This window comes from Diuraphis noxia, unplaced genomic scaffold, assembly GCF_037042655.1.
Source record: "Diuraphis noxia isolate RWA-SAM2 unplaced genomic scaffold, SU_Dnox_SAM2 contig0001, whole genome shotgun sequence".
NCBI classification, from domain to species: Eukaryota; Metazoa; Arthropoda; class Insecta; order Hemiptera; family Aphididae; genus Diuraphis; species Diuraphis noxia.
This window is the reverse complement of record NW_028301711.1, coordinates 22609663-22631996: the sequence shown is the minus strand read 5'-3', so window position 1 is coordinate 22631996 and position 22334 is coordinate 22609663. Positions and strand designations below refer to the sequence as shown.

Sequence of the window (22334 nt, the reverse complement as noted above, 5' to 3'; positions counted from 1 at the left end):
CATCACCTGAATCTGTTACATAATGATTATTTAGGTTATTTGTGTACCTATAGTACCTATATTGTATTATTGTGTATAGAAATTATACGTATTTATAATCAACACTACATACTTACACAGTTACACACTATAAATATAAAGATAAAATATAAATATATTTATCATTTAGGTAGGATTAATAAATATAATTTATCAAACAGATAACAATTTATCATATTTAAATACCGATTCCATCTCGGATAGTATTCTCCGCTTCTAAACAGGATTGGTGAAACTATTGCTTATTTGTCTGGATCCTTTAACAAACATTGATCTTTTGGTACATACTTATCCGATTTTTTCAAAACCGATTCTGGGATGTCTCCAGCTATCATTCTAATTTAAATGTTAAAATAAAATATTTATTTAAATTTTAAAGCTCATTATGTTAAACTTACTGTAGTATAACCTCTGGGAAACAACAATTAACAGATTTGATAATATGGTACAAATTTGAATTGATATCTGATGTAAGGTTTTGAATCATTTTCAAATGTCCACTTTTAATAAAAATTCGCCGTGCTTTAAAGCTTTTTGGCAACATCTGAATCAAAATGTTTAATATTGTACTGTAATTACATAGCTTTTAGTAATAATGCTTAAAATAATATATTTATTAATTTGAACAAAACGGGTGGAATCCAAATCAAACAGATAAATACGTGTAGGTACTTAAATAAAATAAAATAACAGATTGAAATAGATCAATGTTTTGTAAAGAGGACGCCATACAAGCATTTGTTTTCTTCGTCTTACAAACGTACAACATAGTAAATTTTACGTTCACAATAATACGTTTTACCCTTTTATTTCCAAAATTAGAGAGAATTTATCCTGTATAAAATTTAAATGCAAGAATATTAGCCAACGCATCTCAATCTGGGATAACAAATAACTATATTTATATAGTCAACAAGTAAACCATTTTAGTTATTTTGCCTATTAAATAGTTATATTTACTATAATTTGTTAATGAAAAAAACAACAGCAAATAATTAAGTAGTAATAACAGATATAGCGAAAAAAGACAATTTATTTATATAGGTAGATAGATTATAGAGAATACAATAAATTGTGATAGAAACGTAATTGTCACTTATTTAGTTATTTATTATGAAAGCTTTATATACACATATTGTATTATAGCTAGAGATGTAAGCTTAAACATTTTTGTTTGTTTTTTTTTTTGAGAATTTAAAAATTGTATTTTTCTTACCTAACATAATTTTTTTATTTAATTAGAAAATAAATGACTGGTAAATATGATCTAAAATTAAAGATAGGTGCCTACATGATAATAAAATATATTTATCAATTGTAAATAATGCTGACTTGTGGTCTTGGTCTTTTAAAAATATACGATGTCATTAAATAATTTATAAATAATCATAAAAAGTATGAGTGTTAAGTTTCATAAATAACTCAAATAAAAAAAATTTTAAATCAATAAATGTAGGAAAATATTAATTCACTTAAAATTTATACTCGAGTAAAAATATTTACTTTTTGATAATAGATATAAATGTTCATTTATTAAATGTGTTTAGATTTTAAATTTTTTATATTATGTTAAATAGAATAATATTAAAATGGGTAAATTGTAATACAAGTAATACACAATTTAAATATAATTATTTAAGTTACAATATTTAGTTAGTTAATTATAACTATATAATACTAATGCATTTACCTACATGAATATTTTCATAACTTTATGTAGATATAGCTTTTTAGCTCAAAATTGTACGATGTGTAACACCCATTAATATAAAAAATTTAAGTATCGTATTTATTTTGAATTGATGGCTAATAGGTGCTTAAAATTAATATACTATCTAATTGTTTTATATCGTTTCATTATGATGCAGTATCATCTACGCGTAAAATATAAAATAGCTGTATAATTAACGGAAAATCAGAGAATACATTGCTCATCTTAAGAAGTATGTGTGGCATTATTTTTATAGGAGTTGATGGTGTCAACAATTTTTCTAAAACACCAAAATCTTCACATTTTCTCACTATGATTTCAATGGCACTTTTGCATTTATGATTTGCCTCTTGTGTTGGACTTGAGTCAGTGTAAACCTGAATAAAAGAAATAAGCCTTATTGATGGTAACGCCATACTAACGCACATCACTAGACGCTAATTGCTTGTAGGGTTTTATTTGTCGTTCTCACATCAATCATAGCACTCACGGCATGGCAATCAAAAATGGATTTCGAATGTTTATCACTGTGTTGACCTATCATTTCTAATGTCCATGCCGCACTGGCTTTTAAAGAATCGTCGTTTGTATCGTTTTTTAGGATGGTAGTCAAATGTTTCAGTACCTGAAAGTTACAAGCAGTTCATATTATGTATTTTGTATTATTATGTTATATTTAGCCATGTAGGTAAGTCATATACCAGATCATCGGGATGTTCCGTAAAATTCACAAATTCGTCGATTAAACCTACAATGATTTATTGCACGTAATATGACTTTTTCAATTATTTCATTGTGCACAACTAAATATTGATACTTTTACTAATACTAAAATTAATATTTTTTTTTGGAATTCAGACATTTAGGTGTAGTATCTTAGTATCTACTATTTGAAGTAGGTATCTCCTTAATCCTTTAAATTTTTCAAAAATTATTTTTAACTATTATATTTATCACCGTTCACCATATATAATGATCATGTTAAGAGGACGCCACACTATCACATAGGATTTTTATTATATTTTAATTTCAAAGCAAGTTATGAGTATTTTAAGATATACAAACAATTTAGAATTTTAAAAATACCCATAATTCGGTTTAAAATTAAAATATAATAAAAAGCCTATGTGATAACCTAGATAATAATGTCACCTTTAATTTTTATATACCTTTTTTTTTAAATGTATTATCGATAGGTATCATAGACGTGTCCTTGGGGGGGTGCAGGGTATGCACCTGCACCCTCTGCAATTTCAAGTGGCACAATGAATTAAGAAAAATTGTTCAAAAAAGGGGGCTAGGGCCCATTAGCCTGCAGGTTGCACCCTCTGCGTCAAAGGTGTCTAGACACGCCTATGATAGATAGGTATATCAAAATTTAATAAAATATCTTATAATAAGCACTGAAACCTTGGAGTTGATAACAGCCGTCGCGAGTAATGGTGACCCGGAGGAAATGTATCCCAACGCGAGTACAGCTGGAGTAGAAGAATATTCATTGCTATTCAAAATGACGTTCAACAATGAAACTATACCTCCAGTAGTAACAATCATCTTTGAAATCTATATAACATATGATACATAAGTAGGTACGTATATTTTATTATGATATGAAAAATTCAAGTGTGGGCCAGTTATAGGCACTCCAATCTTTCATGATATTATTATAGGTATAATATAAAAGATCGTTGGTGGTATAGGCGGACATCGGGGGGGGGGGGGGCTTAGCCACCCAAATATTTTAATAGACCCCCCAAAATCGAAACTTCATTCGAAATTTTATTATTGCTATAATGCTATTATTTGTTTTAATAATTATCTGTTAATTTTTTTTTGAAAATTAACTGGCGGGGTCATGAGTCATGACTGATCTGACGATAGAAACGGTCTCTCGGTGCCTACTATATATCGAAAAAGATATGTCCAAAAATATTAATAGCAATGATATTTTAAATATCCTTGCTGATAAAAACAGATATTTGCTATTAAAATAAAATTAATTATTAATTATTTTTAAGCATATGTTATTATTTTTTTATTATTATAACAAACATTTATATTTGTATTAGTAATATTATATATTTTTGTATAGGAAGGGGGTGCGGAGGCAAAGCCCCTGCGAGTCACTTTACATTTGATTGTTATAGCCCCCCTAAAAATTTAACCAAATGTCCGCCTATGGTTGGTGGTTTTGTTTGTTTCGTATGAGCTACTACTTGAACGATCATAATCATGTAAGTAATATCTTATTTCTAATATTTTATTTTAATATGTGTGTGATCGTACATCAACAGAATGTTTAACTACTTCACAAACGACTTCAGATGAATTGTAACGTATAGATTCGTCGGGATGCGCCATAAGCAGTAATACTTCTGGAAATATGTGTGACTTGATTACTGTTTCGGTTAAAGTCAACGAGTGCTTAGCAATATTTTTTATCAATGCTAATGCACTTGCCTAAAAATTGTTAAATATTAAAAATATTAACAATCAAATATTAAAAAAACAAAACAATAATAACCGGATAAAGGCCAATAATAATAATATGAACAATAAAATAATAACAATGTACAATTATATAGCAGGGTCAAACGTTAGCTGCCAAAAATTATCATTTATATTCCTGCAAGCCATTAATTTATAAAATTTATTTGAAAAAAAATTTAAAAAAAATTATGGTCCTGAACTATAAAAATTTAACATTTCGTAAATTTTAACTATAATAAATTAATTTGAACGTTTTGAAAATATCTATAAGATTTGTTAAAATTTGAACTTTGAATGCTAATAAAAAAGAATCGCATGAATAGATATTTAATATTTGTCGATTTCTATGATAAAAACTTATAAAAACCTTCTATTAAATTTTCAAGCTTTTTGACCTAGTGCATAAAATTTTTTTTATATAATTTTTGTTTTCATACTTAATAATGTACCTGAAGTTTAATTTCTGTGCTATAATCAGTCGATAAAAAAATTATCACTTGAGGTAAAGTATTCACGGTCAAAATTTTATTGGCTAATTTTTGGTTGTGTTTAGCTATCTCGCTTAAAGTGGTCAAAGCATATAATTTAGAATTGTTTCGTTCCTCTTTTAAGCTTTGAACAATTTGAGGCAATATACCTGCACATTTAAACATTTATAATAACATATAATTTTAGAGAAACGCAAATTCAGATTAATACTGTCTATAATTAATATACATTGATATTTTATATATATGGATAAATATTAAATAAATTATTCAATCAACACATTGCCTATTTTTACCTATGTATTATATATAATATATATATAGGGAATTAACGTTGGTAAATTAATTAAATTAACTGTGTGTATTTAAAACAATAAAATAAAATAATAAAAACAAAATACAGAAATAAATTTTACCTACAAGATTTTAGTAAAAAATTAGTAATTTTATTTTACACAATATTTAAACAGTAATTTTTTTGAGAAAATAATTTTAAATAGTGCTTTAATGTTTTTTACGTAATTTTGATTTTTTTATGATTTTCTTTGTAGTTACTGATTGTAGGTTCAATAATTTAACTTAAATTAATTATGAATACAAATTATAACTGTAAATTATTGTACCTAATAACCAGGACATATGATCTGTTATATCCTGACGCAGAATCCGGACATCAATCTAGTTGATTAAGCAATTTATTGAAGCCGAAAGCACCTAGGTAGGCAGTGCCTCCCACTATTGTACCCGGAACTTGACAAATTTTGTTGTAATATTATAGTGAGTGGGGGATTGTCCCACCGCTAATAATTGTTGATGTTATTGTAATCAATAAACTATGAGAATCAGAGGAAAAGTAATGCTTACGCGGTTCCTTCTCTGGCTCTCGATACAAAAGGAAAAAAAGGACATATGATTTGTAGCCATAAAAAGTCACCAAATATGCATTTGAATGCGTATAAGATATGCATTTATACATATATCCAAAATAAAATTTCAAAACTAGCTTTGTGAAAGCATGAAAATAACTACTTATTTCGTACTCGGCTATTTTTGTGACTGAGCAAAACAAATATATGCAAACGCTAATGACAAATAGGTAGGTAGGTCATCTATCATAGGTATTCTTTAAAAGTGTAGTTGCGTCTATCATCTATTTAATCCAATAGTAGATAGGCTATACATATACAGTCATAAAAATATTATCTGTGACGGTCTAACTGCTTGTGGTCCCAATTAAAATGTTATGGTCTTATAGATGTATGTTATAAAATAAAATATTGATGTAACGATAGTTAATATGTTGCATCAGTTCTATGATTGTATGTGGTTTGGCATTCGTGCAATTTGAAAGTATATGGCCTTTTAAATTTTTTCCCTATACTGTAAAAGTACCCATTCACCCCTATTTTAATCTAATTGTACTTTAAGTCATATTTAGTATGGCCTATGATTGTTTTTAATTAATTTAAGTACCTACCAGAACTTATGATGTGTAGTGAAATACTGGGATCTTGACCAGCGATGGAACTAATTGCTTGTAAAGCTACTTCTCTCACTGACACATCTAAATCTTTCATACATGTTAAAATAGCATGTATTCCATCACATCCGCCAACTATCATTTCAAAACACGACGGCAAGTGTTTACTTAAATTCCGAATGAGATTCATGCAATTTGATTTGTAAGATTTCTAATACAATTAAAAATGAATATCATGTAAATATTTAAATATACAATGATTATAGTTTATAATAATATAACATTATTATTATGGCCTGATCAATACATTTTGAGCTTTAAAGAAATTTATTTATAAATTGGCGTTATATAATTAGTATGATGGAAATAGCTACTTTGTTTATAACGATAATTTTTAGTAGGTATTTAAAGATAATGAATATCAAAGAGCAATTATAAAATATCAGTTAAAAAATCAGTATTTATTAAGAAATACTATCTGGAAAACGATTTTAAATACTTTAAATTAGGTATTCCATTAATTTAGTACCTAGAAATCATAAAAGTATTAAACTCTAAAAAATACTGCACAATTTTTTTTTCAAAATGTAAACCATTATATGTGTCTACTTTGTACCGCGATTAAAAACAGTTTGTAAGAAGTGATGTATTGTACCTATATATTACCATTACGTTGATTTTTTTTAAATTATTAAAAAAAATGAATGTTTATTGATACCTATGTAAATTTGAATATTGTTCGTGTTGTTTAACCTACGTATTAAAAAAAAACGCGAGAAATAATATTGAAATAATTCAAAATATAACCTTTTGAAGTCCAATGTACATAATATTAGGTACAATCAGTAATGATTATTACCAATCATTCTATCAAAAAAAAAAATAAAAAATGTAAATATATCAGATAAATAAATAAAAAATAAATGTATTAATGTAAAAACATTTAAGGCTTAATAATTAGTTTTTGATATGTAATAGATTTTAATTAAAAAATACTTCGAAATGATAATCATCATTTAATAGGCGATAATTTACAACTTTTAAAAGCACGAATAACATTGGTTTGTGCATTAAACTAGAATACGTAAGAATTACTAAGTTATAGGAAATTAAAAAAAAATCTTTTTTTCTGTATTTTGATGTAATAAATGATCAATTTTTACAGATAATTTAACAATCAAGATAAGCAACAAAACGGAGATGTCGCTCTGCTGGATAATTGTTGTTGATTAGGATATCATTAAGTATATAGGTCATTGTAATGATGTGTTTAATTTAATATTAATATAATAATAATCAAAGCATTGCATATGTTGAAAATCGATTCTGAACCTAAAAAATTGTATTTCATTATCTATTATAATATAATAGTCATTAACGTTATACTGTGGTAATAATAAATTATTATGATAGGATAAACTTAAGCGGAACTAGTTTTTTACAAAACTATCGCAGTACTGAATTTTTATTTCATATTTCTAGGGTATTTTATTACATTAGAATTAGAAATTTCTATTTCTATTATGGTAATGAGTACGGTTGGCAAAAGTTGAACTAATTGTTATTAAAAACATATCGTATCTTTTCTTATATTATCATTATTATAATTTTATTTCATATCATATTAGTATATTACTAGCTGTTATTAATTGTATAAGTCAATATCAATAACGTAAGTACCATAATGAGAGAAATAATTTTTGTAACAGATGCAAATAAATATATGTATAATAAATTATATACATTTGTGCAATCATGTTATAAACTTATAACTATATTAAATTTAATCTAAACATTTTCAAATTTTCTTTGCGTACCTACCTATAATAAATACATATAGCGACGAAATGTTTCAGGTCCTTCTATGAATAATATTTATTTTTTATCATGTTTATTGTTAATATAATAAATTTTATCTATTTGATAAATCATACCGATTGAAGATTGAATCTACTTATAAATGATATATATATATATATATATATATATATATATATATTATCTTTATAATTGTAGTGTGTAACTTTATTTGTCAATATAATTGACTACAAAAACACAACATAGATAACCAGATTCATGGATGGGGGTCAACGTCAAGGGGCATAATGCCACATTACTTATTTCAAAGAAATATTTAATCTATTAATTTAATTATGTAAGTAATTAAATCAAAGAAGAAAATGGTTAAGTATTATAGGTGCTGCTGTATAGTAGTATAGTCTCGTCAGATGTATTTCGTCATTGTAATGGTTACTGTAATATAAGTTAGAACTTAGAATCAATGATAAATCGATTGTCTACAAAAAAGCTTTTGTTTAGAGAATGTCTATTGGCCTATATTTCTCAGTTTATTTTTTATTAATTTCTAATCAAGTAAGTATGGTAATCTAAATGAAAAAAATGCTGGTAAGTCGTGGATGTCACTCTGCTGTACAGTAGGTTACAAGTGGGTTACTGAAATGGATGGAATTAAATTTGAATCCAATGATACTATATCATTGCATACGAAAAACAATTCTGAGCGAAGACGGTATATCTGTCTAGGATGTATTATAGATTATGAAAAATTTTCAAATCTTAGATTTAAAATATAATTTTTTTATGAATTTCTAGCATAAAATAATTTGAACATTGCCGTAATTTTTACGTATTTAGTCAAAATTCAAACTTTGAATGCTTGTAAAAAAAAATTGTGAATTCACATTTCTTTTATTTTTCAATTGCTATTATAAAAATATGATGGGAGCCATGTATTAAATTTTCAAATCTTAGATATAAAAGGAAAATTTTTTATGAATTTCTAGCATCAAATAATTTATGAATTTTCGTGATTATTACGTATGTCGTCAAAATTCAAACTTTGAATCCTTGTAAAAAAAAGTATTGACCATGAATTTATTTTATTTTTCAACTGCTATTGTTAAAATGTGATAGAAGCCTTGTATTAAATTTTCAAGCTTTTCTACCGAACAAATAAATTTTTATCGATATTTATAGAAAAAAAAAACTAAAAAAGTTGAAAAATTAAAATGTCAGTAAACAGCTCAAAACAAATTTAAATATTTTGAAAATCTTATCAAATATATAAAATGCCTACATAAACATTCAATTAAATTGCAAGTATCTGCAGTCATTTATGTTTTAGAGTTACACCAAAATAAGGAAATCGCTAAAAGTGAAAATCCAATGTTGTAAAAATTTAAATTTCAAATGCTCATTAAAATTTAATTTGAATTTCCGGTGGACTTTTTATTTGTGATAAAGATTGAAAAACTTGTAAGGAATCTTGTATTAAATTTTCAAATCTTAGATATAAAAGGAAAATTTTTTATGAATTTCTAACTTAAAATAATTTGTGAATTTTCGTGATTTTTACGTATTTTGTCAAAATTCAAACTTTGAATGCTTATAAAAAAGAATTGTGACTATGAATTTTCAAGCTTTTCTGCCTAACAAATAAATTGTTATCAATATTAATTTTAAAAAAACTAATAATGATCGAAAATCTCAAATGCCTATGAATAGTTCAACTTAAGTCGAACATTTTTGAAAATTTCATGGTAGATAAAATATACTTATATAAACATTCGGTGAAAATTTCATGTATCAATGGCAATTTGTTTTAAAGTTACATCAAAAATCAAAATCGATTTTATCGAAAACTAACTGCACGTAAAATTTCCTGTTTTTCCCTTAATTTTTAGTTTGTTTATCCAGATTATTTAGAAAAATATTGAACATTTTTTAGTTTTGACCCCCCCAAAGTACCAACTAGGTTCACTTTCTGATCGAACGAGGTACTGAAGTCAAAAATCGAAGCACTTTTACTGCCCCAAAACGTGATGACAGACACAAAAAAAAAAATACACACATCATGGTAAAATCAATACATTCATCGTTCCGCTCAGAATCTAAAATAAACAATTTTTTAAAAACTTCATGATTTTGCGGTAAATAGTAGAATACTAAAAATGTATCTCAATAGGTAATTATGATTAGGTGAGCAATTATTAAGTTAGCTTTAATATAAGATATTAGTAGTGATTCCGATATAATTGCCATATGGTGTAGTAATTACTAATTTGAATTCAGAAAAATGTCAGCATGTGCAGCCCTAAGAGCTGTTATTTTTAAACTTTTATATAAACTATACTTTGTTTTAACTACGAGAAGTAGAAAATTGATTGATAACTCGTCAAGTAAATAAAATATATTAAGTTAAATTAAAAAGAAATCAATTAACTTTTTATCAATTAAATAAAATGAAAATTCTAATTTGATTTATCTTTGGCAAAGCAGATCTCCGTAACTGGAAAGAGTCTTAGTAAAATCAAGTAAAGCTTAATTTTTTTTTTTAATTTTCAGTTATAAAAATTAGATAAATCTTGTATTAAATGATCAAGTCTTGGTTGTAAAAATTTAACATTTTATGAATTTTCCTCTACAAAATAATCTTCAGGTTATTTGGTGAATTTTAAACTAATTTGAACTTTAAAGTTGAAGGAACATGTACGTGACTAGTTTTTTTACTCAAAAATATGCTGTGCAAGAAAAACTCTCAACCCGAGTGATATGATTTCGATAATATATATGGATTTTTTTTAAGAGAAATACTTCACAAGCTTTTGTTATTTATGCTATGTTTGTTTGAGCAATGAAATTAAAAATCAAAGTTCGATGGGCTCTGTAGAAAATTGTCCTTTTTCTAACGAAAAATAAAGTAATTAAATCAGACTACTCTACGATACGTGAGAGTTTTTCTGAGAAAACGTGTTTTGAGTAAAAAACCACGATTTTCATTAATAGTCGATGGTTCAATTGTTTATGTGTACGAGTGTACGCGATGATAGACTAGCAACAACACAAAATTATGGTTACACTAATGAATAATCACCTTATATTGACTACCAACACAAATTTCATGGTCGACGTTAACGAAATTGCACATTGCCTAAATATTGCCCAATATTAATACCAACATGAGAAGACCCATTAAGAGCTTAATAAACTAATTGTATTTTATACTTACCTATCCGAAAATAAAATGTTCATCATGCAAAAATCAAAAAATAGTAAACTTCTAAATATATAACTTCTATGTAACTTTTTATACTATGTATTAATAGCACGAAATGAGTCAAAATATTTTAGAATTAATCAAGTCAAGAAAATGGTTATAAAAATATTTTGTAAAAATTCAAATCACTACATTTTTTAATTACAATAAAAAATCTTTATTAATTTGGTTGAGGACCGATTTTTAAAAAGATTTAAGTTTTCATTAATATTTTTGTTATGTTCTTCCTGATTATCTTAAAAAGTAATGAGGACATACTTTTCACACTTACTTTTTACACTCTGCACCAAAAGAGAACATTACCGTGACCAAAACGCGTCTAATTCCGCGCATCCCACAATCGACAACAGCGGCTTGTTAATATTCGATATATTAAACAACAATCGACAATACAATAATAATATATAAATGTACGATCTTGAATCTATACCACTGCACTACAAAGCGGGGGAAAAGCAACATAGGACAATTCGCCGCTGTCAGTCTGCCTGCGCAAAATGGCAATGTTCTCTCTATTGGCGCATAATTAATATAATATAATATATTACGCTCAAACTTAAAAATGTCTGCCATAAAAAATATTACTCACAACTTAAAAAAAAAAAAAACAAATCATTGAAAAAGACGCATACTTTTTTATACCAGATAGCTATTAGATTAACAATAGAAAAATTTTAAATTTTTTTACATTCCCCTTTACCTACTCATCAACGTACATATTATTATCTATGTTATTGTTGTGGTACCTTACGTATCTACTATCTATAACCACAAATAATCGATAAAAATAAAAAAATATAAAAACTATGGTCATATATCATTTTCGTACATAAACATATAAATTTCAGATTTTGACAAAATCATCAAAAACTCGAATATGTAATTCTACAAAATTAAACTTTTACTAGGCATATTGTATATTACATTACATAATTATGCAATATTTGAAAAATTAATTTTACATGAGTTAAATTTAGAGATTATAGCAAATTTTGAGTCCAAAGTTAGAAAACCACTTTCACTTAGGGTGTGCACCTTTTGATTCTGAACGAAGTAATGAATGTATTGATGTTACAATGATGTGTGTTTTTTTTTTGTGTGTGTATGTCCGTTTACAGCATAACTAGTCGAAATAATGCTTCAATTTCAAACTTTGGGGGTGGTTTCCGATGTAAAAGTGAATATCCTAGGTGCATCATAAAGGTCAAAAGTAAACATTTTCCAACAGTTTTCAAAAAAATCGAGAAAAACAAAAAAAAAATGACAGAAAAACGGGAATATTTACGCAAAACCAGTTTTCGACCAAATCAATTTTTTTATATAGTTGTAATTCAAAAACTAATCACTGTAAATACTTGAAATTTTCACCAAATGTTTATGTTAGTGATATATATATACAGTTTAATTTTCAAAAATGTTTGACTTTTTTTGAGTTATTTATAGACCACTGAAATTTTCAATTTTTCTGTACATTTTTTTTTTGAAGTGTCGATAAAATTTTTTTGGCCCTATCAAAATACTTGAAAATTTAATACAAAGTTTCTCATAAGTTATTCTTATAGTGATTAAAAAGTTATAAGAATACATAGGCACAATTTTTTTTTTTAGCATTTGAAGTTCAAATATTGACAAAAATTCGTAAAAACAATGAATATTTTTTTTGTGTCTGTCATCACGTTTTGGGGCAGTAAAAGTGCTTCGATTTTTGACTTCAGTACCTCGTTCGATCAGAAAGTGAATCTAGTTGGTACTTTGGGGGGGTCAAAACTAAAAAATGTTCAATATTTTTCTAAATAATCTGGATAAACAAACTAAAAATTAAGGGAAAAACAGGAAATTTTACGTGCAGTTAGTTTTCGATAAAATCGATTTTGATTTTTGATGTAACTTTAAAACAAATTGCCATTGATACATGAAATTTTCACCGAATGTTTATATAAGTATATTCTATCCAACATAAAATTTTCAAAAATTGTTGACTTAAGTTAAACTATTCTTAGGTATATGCAATTTTCGATCATTATTAGTTTTTTAGTTTCTGAACGAAGTGATGAATGTATTGATTTTACAATGATGTGTGTTTTTTTTTTTTTGTTTTGTGTGTCTGTGTACAGCATAACTAGTCGAAATAATGCTTCGATTTCAAACTTTGGGGGTGGTTTCCAATGTAAAATTGAAGATCCTTGGTGCATTATAGAGGTCAAAAGTAAACATTTTCCAACAGTTTTCAAAAAAATCAATTTTTTTATATGGTTGTAATTCAAAAACTTATCACTGTAAATACATGAAATTTTCACCAAATGTTTATGTTAGTGTTATCTATATACATTTTAATTTTCAACTTTTTTTGAGATATTTATAGACGACTGAAATTTTCAATTTGTCTGAAAATTTTTTTTTGAAGTGTCTATAAAAATTTTTTGGCCCTATCAAAATACTTAAAAATTTAATACAAAGTTCCTCAAAAGTTATTCTTATAGTGATTAAAAAAATATAAGAATACATAGGCACAATTTTTTTTATTAGCATTTGAAGTTCAAATTTTGACTAAATACATAAAAATTACGGCAATGTTCAAATTATCTTAGATCGAAATTCATAAAAGTTATTTTTTTTATACCTAAGATTTGAGAATTTAATACAAGGCTAATAATATAGTTTTGCAATAGCAGTTGAAAAATAAAAGAAATATATAGCCACATTTTTTTTTTACATGCATTCAAATTTTAATTTTGACAACATACGTAAAAATCACGAAAATTCGTAAATTATTTTATTCTAGGAATTCATAAAAAAATTTTTTTTTAAATCTAAGATTTGAAAATTTAATACAAGATTCCTTACAAATTTGTCAATCTTTATCACAAAAAAAATGTCCACTGGAAATTCAAATTAAATTTTTATTAGCATTTGAATTTCAAATATTGACAAAAATTCGTCAAAACCATGAATATTTGCAAATTATTTTGTAGTTCAAAATTCATAATATTGTTTGTATTTATATCTAAGGTTATAAAATTTAACACCAAGTTTTCCATAAGTTTTGCTTCAAATAGCTATAGAGAAAATTTGAAGCGTCATTATAGGAAAAATGTTTTGAGCGTTTGAGTTTTAAATTTTTATGAAATCGCGTAATGATAACGATTTATCCTCAAACCAGGTATTCGTATATCTATTATCTATGATAATATAAGGTATTATGAATTATGATAACTACACTAATTGATTAACCATGCCATATGCAAAATGCGTCTTAATTGAAAAATAAAATATTTGTTTTAAAATAGAATATATGACAATATTTAAATATAATATATCCTAGACTAACAAATCATCTCCGTTCAGAATCGTTTTTCGTATACAATGATACCTATCATTGCATTCAAATTTAATCCCATCCATTACAGTAACAGTAGGTACAGCAGAGCGACATCCACGACTTACCCGCTTTTTTAAATTAATATCGATAAAAATGTATTTTTTTGGGTAAAATATCTTGAAAATTTAATACAAGGCTTTTAACATATTATTACAATAGCAGTTGAATATTAAAAGAAATTCATAGTCATAATTTTTTTATAAGCATTAAAATTTTGAATTTTGACAAAATACGTAAAAATCACAAAAATTCGCAAATTGTTTTAAGCTAGAAATTCATAAAAAAATTTATGCAAGATTCCTTACAAATTTTCCAATCTTTATCACAGAAAAAATGTCCACTGGAAATTCAAATTAATTTTTTATTAGCATTTGAATTTCAAATATTGACGAAATATCGTCAAAACCATGAATATTTGTAAATTATGTTGTAATTCAAAATTCCTAATATTGTTTGTATTTATATCTAAGGTTACAAAATTCAACACTAAGTTTTCCATAAGTTTGGCTTCAAAGAGCTATAGAGTAAATTTGAAGCATCATTATAGGAAAAATGTTTTGAGCGTTTGAGTTTTAAATTTTTATGAAATCAGGTATATGTATATCTATAATAATATAAGGTATTATGAAATATGATAACTACATGCAATGTTTTTGGAAAAAATGATTAACCATGCCTTATTCAAAATGCGTCCTAATTGAAAAATAATACCTATATTTGTTTCAAAATATAATATACGACAATATTTAAATATAATAATATATCCTAGACTGACAACTCATCTCCGTTCAGAATCGTTTTTCGTATGCAATGATACCTATCATTGCATTCAAATCTAACATACCCTAGTCAATGGTCCACCCCGCCACCTAATGTACAGCAGAGCGATACCCACTTCCCCGCTTTTTTTCATTTCTATTGTTGAATAATATTGATGCGGAAATGATGTAGGATCTTTTAAACGGTCAACACGCAAATTATGTATAACCCAAACGATATAATGCGCAACTGTCTTATAAAAACGTCAAAATTAACAACAGTGATGCGCAACAGGGCCGTAGCTACGCACTGGCTAGAGAGCATTTGCCAGGGGCGCAATTTCATAGAGTGGCAGTCTCAATTATAATTTACAAAAATATAAAGAGACAGAGAGTTTATTTTTTTTAAATAATGAGCATTTTATAGTGGTAGGAAATAATTGGATGAGTGGACACAAATTTAGTAGGTATTGTGTCAGATGCGCTAAAGGTACTTGGTATGGTTTTGATACGTAAACGACAGCCAGCAAAAAATATCTATCCTGATGGCCAATTTTTTAACAGAGTTCAAACTTCAAAGTCCGAAGTACCTCCAGTCAGAGGATGGATGGGACGATTTCAGTACATGTTAGTTATTAGGCACTACCTGGGTAAGGACAAATGATAAATAAATCTAAACTATAAAATTTAGTAAAAATTTCTCTACACATTTACTTTTTACAATATATACATACAGTAACAATTGTTTATAGGATATAGGATCAAATAAAATTCGAGTTAGGCGTTTTGAATTATACACATTTTGAAACGATTTTAAATCACACTTAAACTTTGAGTTATCGCGACCCGACTGTAGAAATATTTTACTTAGTATAGAATACAGACACCAATTACCATTAAGTAGGATAGGTGAAGAAGGTATACCAAACCATTTTCGGGCGGGCACCCTACTACCCGAGCGCCTACTTTATTGTTTCCATTCTTCTCAACATAAGTTGGTGGTTCATGTAGGTACGTACGTTTTCGTTGGCAATCTGTCCTAGTAGCTCTTTCAGTAGATTGTTCGCACACAGTATTTGTTTGGCACATGACTGGCTTTTGCCCGCCAATCTCGACAAGCCCAACACCGCTGTCGTCCTCACCTCAGGGTCGATGTTGTGCAACAGTGGATAGACTATCTCGACCGCACGACACTCGTTAAGGCATTCGGCGTACGCCAGTTTGTTCGCCTGTCCCGCAAAGCTCTGCACGAAGCTCAGCTGACTTTTGGCGTAGTTGTCGAACACTTTATGTTTGCAAATAATATGTTAGGGTAAAAGCACAAAGACTATACCTGTAGATTACCAAATAACGGGCTTCTACCAAAAGAATGTATATAGTTACAAAAAGATAGGCGTTAAACTCTGAATGATTATAAAGTCCGTGGTCTTAAAAATTACAAAATATGGTAAATCTATTATAGGATTAACAAATATATTATGAAATATAAAAATAGATCTGAAATTCGAAGGTGTATAAATGATTTATACAAAATGTATGTACTTAAATTTAAATACGACTAGCGAAAGTTATTACTCATGAACAGTCTTAACTTGTCCTAAATACGATAGTTTGAAAATATCGTAAGTATAAATTTACGATATTTTTTGTAGATATATAGGGTTTGAAGTTCAAATTTAAATGAAATTGGAAAATTAAACGAAAAATATTGATTTTTCTCCATTGAATTGTTTTTTACAATTCAAAAATGTTTTGAAAATATTTTACAAATTTTGGTGATTGAGAGTGGAAATCCAAAACGTAATATTGCCAAAATTGAAAAAATCAAGTTAGATATTGATTATTATTTATTAAGGAAAAGACATCGAGTAATCGATTGGCATCGTCAGAATAGATCAAAACGTATTATATCCTTGTCAAATCCGCATTTAAAAATGACTGATGGTTAATCCAAAACGAACAATTTCCACCCATCACTTAATTAGTATTTAGATAATTAAAACGTAATTTTCCAGTTTTATGCCTAAAAACGTACTATTGAAACGTACCCATGTTACAAGAATAGGCACCAATCATTAACTATATCAAAACGAATTATTATTGCTATAAATTATTCCGAGACGTACTTTCTATATGTTATGCTAAAACACCCTTGTTATAGTTATAGGGAAATAAAACTGTTAGTCCTAAACTTCTATTCTTAAAACTATTTTGATTTTCATAAAAAGTTATTATAAAAATATAATTTTAGATTGTTGAACACATATGAGTTGTTTGAAAAATAAATAATTTCTTATAAAATAATTTAAAAATAATACCTTATCTTCAAAATTACTTGTCTATTTATAAAAACCTTTAAAATATGTACCTAACAAACAATACATTTAAATAATAACAGCATATCATTTTTATTTTTTGTTAATCAAGTTTTAAAAATTCAGGTATAGGTTACACCTAACCTAATGGTAAAGAGAGCAAAAGAAAATATAAGATAATAATAGTAAAATAACATTAAAAAATAGAAACGTCTGGAAACATTAATAGCATTTTATTTTGGAAAAAACTCGTTTTAGAGTACATTTTAATCCTTTTAAAAACGAACTATTTCCATTAAACTTTGATATATTTTTTATGGATTATTATTATTATTATTATTATTAAATACCATAAAACTATAAGGTTTATAGTCGAAAAATTAATATTTTTTTTCTTTTAAATCTGTGTAATCCATAAGACATTACATTTATTTCATTATTTGGCTTCAGTTAACTAACATTAATAACAGAAAAAAAGATACAGAAAATCATTTATCCTGAAAAATCACTAGGTATTTTGGCAATAGTGAGTTTTGGATTTCCACCCCTCAGTTACGTATATCATTATTATTTATTACACATTTGACAATCGTCAAAATAGCGAAAATTCGCAAATTATTTTGTAGTTAGAAATAATAAAATAATAGAAAATATAATAAAAAAATGTCTATACCTAAGGTTTAAAAATTTAATACAAAGTTCTATAGATTTTTCTATCATTAATAAACAAAAAAAAGGTTTACCAAGAAATCATATATTAATTTTTTATTAGCGATTGAAGTTTCTTGAAGTCCAATTTGTACGACTTAGATATTTACAATCAAAATAACGATTTTCTTATTTAGATGTAATTCAAAAACGAATAGCCGTAAGTATACTTGAAGTTAACAACAAAATATGTTTATTTTATAATTGTATATATATATGATGTACGATTTCAAAATATTTTGTCATTTTTTTAGCTTTTAAGATAGGTACAGATATTTTCAATTTTTCTTATTTTTTTTTATTTTTTATTTTTTTTTTAATATATTATGTCAATGAAAAATTTTGGTTCGATAAACTTGGAAATTAAATACAAGATTCTTCATACGTTTTGACTAAAGGAATTTAAGAATATTAATAATAATACAAAGACATATTTTTTATTATAAACATTTAAAGTTGGATTAAATTGTAAAATTATTTAGTAATTAAAAATATATGAAATATTTAATTTTTATAGCTAAGGATTTAAAATGTAATACAAGATTTGCAAGATATTTATAGAATATAATGACGAATTTAGTTGTTTTATTGTAAGTAATTTAAAAATATTATTCATGGTTACTTTAGAACTTACAATGACATACTCCACTTCAACAGTAAATCAGAGTGGCAAAATACAATCCACCTTTTTAAATTCAATTTTGAATTTTTAGAACAAATAACTAATTTTATTCTCAACAAAATAATTGATTTAACAATTTAACATTTTATATTAAGAATAATATTATATGTATAGAATTATAATTTTTGTGGACTGTATTTAAAGTATAATATATTTAATTGTAAAATAATTGTAGGTAGGTACATAGCACAGTTAACGAGTTGTGTCCCGACCAAATTTCTTGCACTCGAGTTGTGTCCCAATGATAAAAGTAGGATACACGAATTGTGTCCAACTGTTATATGAAGTTTTACACAAGTTGTGTGCTGATAAATTCAAATCGATATTTTACACATGAATAAAATATGTTATTATAATTGAAATAAAAAAAGTTTTTATGAATTCAAATCGAGAAATTTTTCTATTTTAATGATGTACAAAATATACCAAAATATACCAACATATATTTTGTAAGATATTTACTGAATAAAATTCGATTCTGTCGATTATTATTATCAGGTGAAGGTAAGGTGTGCATGAAACTACGGTGATTGTCATTGTATATATGTACTCATCTATCTCGATTATTGATCATCTACTATATTAACATAACGAACTATATTATAATATTATATGCACATAAAACTATATTCGGATATTCCAATATGACAATATTACACTTAAATTTTTGACGAGTTATAATAATAGTAATACAGTATTAGGTATACGATTTATTTACTAGGCAATCAAACACCAACCGTTGAACCGTCCATTATTAATATTAATAAAATTATTTGTGTAATTATTTTAATTTTTAATTTATATTAGTTATACAAAACTTGTGTGTAACCAAAAAAAACTGTGGGACACAATCCGTGTAACTCGAAAAAAACTGATGGACACAATTCAGTATTTGGGCACAACTCGTTTGCAACCGTTCATAGACATTTTAGATTTTTTTTTCTAATATTTTGGATATTTTTCATAGAAAATAACTTATCCGATAAAATTTACCATTTTTCATTCATAAAAACCCTCAACTACAATAATCATTCAAAGTTTGATTGGACTACTGTATATAATATCCTAGAATTTTCAAAAATTAATCAGTAAAAAGCCCGAAATTTAGATAATTATTGGCAAAAAATATAATAATAAACCTAGGTATTTGTACTTTTACTGAAATATATTTTTTATAATATTTAAAGAGCTAACGGAACTAGTTGTGAATTTAAAAAGCAGCATAGTGGCATGTCCCTCACCACATCTAAGTGGTTATTAGGGATCTAATTTTTTTAAGGAGGAGTGCTAATCTCTAGGACTTGGAGTTATAATTATTACTAATTAATTAATACTACACGATATCACCTATAATATATATTATACATCGTTGTTATTACTTTTTTGTACGTAATGATTCGAAGGCGGACTCATATTGTTAAAATATATTAGGTATACCTCTCGTTCACTCTTGGTTTTGTCGAATACAATTTGTTGCTATCCGCCGTACTTGGTTTAATTTACATAGGTAGTCCAAGAAAACCGAGGTATTATGGTAACTTAAAACAACGAAAGAGTCTAAATAATAATTCCAAACAACATATAACATAGTATCTATACACATATATTTAAAAAAAATGATAGGTTACACATGGAAACGTTTGGGACGTTGTCATGGCCACAGGTAATATATAGATTGGTACCATTAAGTATAGAATACAATTGAGTAAGAATGGATAAAACTGAAAGGATTAAATGTCTTTGATCTAGTATGCCATACACTTCAAAATTTCTAACTGATGTGTTTGATTCAGGATGTTATGGAAAACAGAAAGCTCAACGAATTGAAGACTCTGACAATGTCTAAAAATACTAAAAGATTTTTGGAACATGTAAGAATTATCAATCCGGAGAATGAAGAAAACGGCATAATCAATGAAGTTTCATGACGTTTTCTTATGCCCCTAAGATAATAAAAAAAATTTCAGTTAGAAGACATAATGGACATGACAGGCATGGAGAAACTAGGCTCATCAATATAATAGGAAAACGGTTTTTGGGTAGACCTCACGTTAGATGGAATTATTGTGTCATTAAAAATGTAGGAAGATACATCTGGAGGACACAGCTGGATACAATGGAGATATGCTGCAAAAGATAGAAGAGAATATACTTGGAGGTTTGGTCTTAAAAGCCGTTACACCTAAAAAAAATATATAATATATATATTATATTTTTAATAAATTTTAATACTTTATTTGTTCTATTAAGTGTAGAGTAGGTGCTCAATTTTTGTTTCAACACACTCGCTACTCGATGTTTATAAAAACTTATTAGGCATCTAGTCATCTAGAACCGTTTATTGTGATAGGTTACAATACATTATTGTTTAAGATGTATAGTATTAGTGTGATGATAAGTGTGTATGTGTGATTAAAATCCAAAAATATTATACATTTAAAAACCCTACTTTGTTTGAATTTTCAACGATGCATAGTTTTTGAATTTCATTTTGTGTTGATGTAGGCATCAATTTATTCATATTTTGAAATAAGCAAGTTAAAAAAGCTCAGTCTGCAATCGTACAGCATTCCTTATATCTAAACGTATTTTAAGACAACGCAATAAATTATAACTCTATAGTTATTTATATACACAGTACATTGTATAATAACTATGGACAAAAAATGAATAAAATTCAACAATATGTATACCTATATCAACAACTGTAATATTAAGTACTGGAAATAAACGAATAAAAACAATACTTATCATCAATCGTAACGAACGGATGGACATAACGGGCTTATAAGGTGTATGAAACATATCATGTTAATAAGCCTAAAAATAAAAATATGAGTATAAACTAAGACTAAAATAACAAATAAAATATTGATATTTCCTGAGAATCATGACAACTTATTTTCGATTGTCTTGGTATGATATTTAGGTAACCTATTTTAAGTTTGAATTATTGCCTATATTATTTCGAAGTGCTATAAGTATTTGAATCATTATTTGCGTTATCCTACGGTACCTACAATATACATTATTTTTGGGTAAAAATTATATTTTGGCCGGGCAGGGTTATACTTTGACCAGTCCAAGTACACATTGCCTATTGTAACTTGAGCTATTAACTTACTAGCGAACATTATTTTTTACAAACCTGAAACTAATTTATAGACTATGACTATATAGTGTTTAATATTATACTTTATAGTTTAT

The 22334-nt window shown here is 26.5% G+C and overlaps 1 pseudogene; it reads right to left on the bottom strand.

Moving 5' to 3' along the window:
- Positions 1 to 175: 175 nt before the first annotated feature.
- Positions 176 to 20540, bottom strand: LOC107165022 (uncharacterized; annotated as a pseudogene).
- Between the last annotated feature and the right edge of the window lie 1794 nt (positions 20541 to 22334).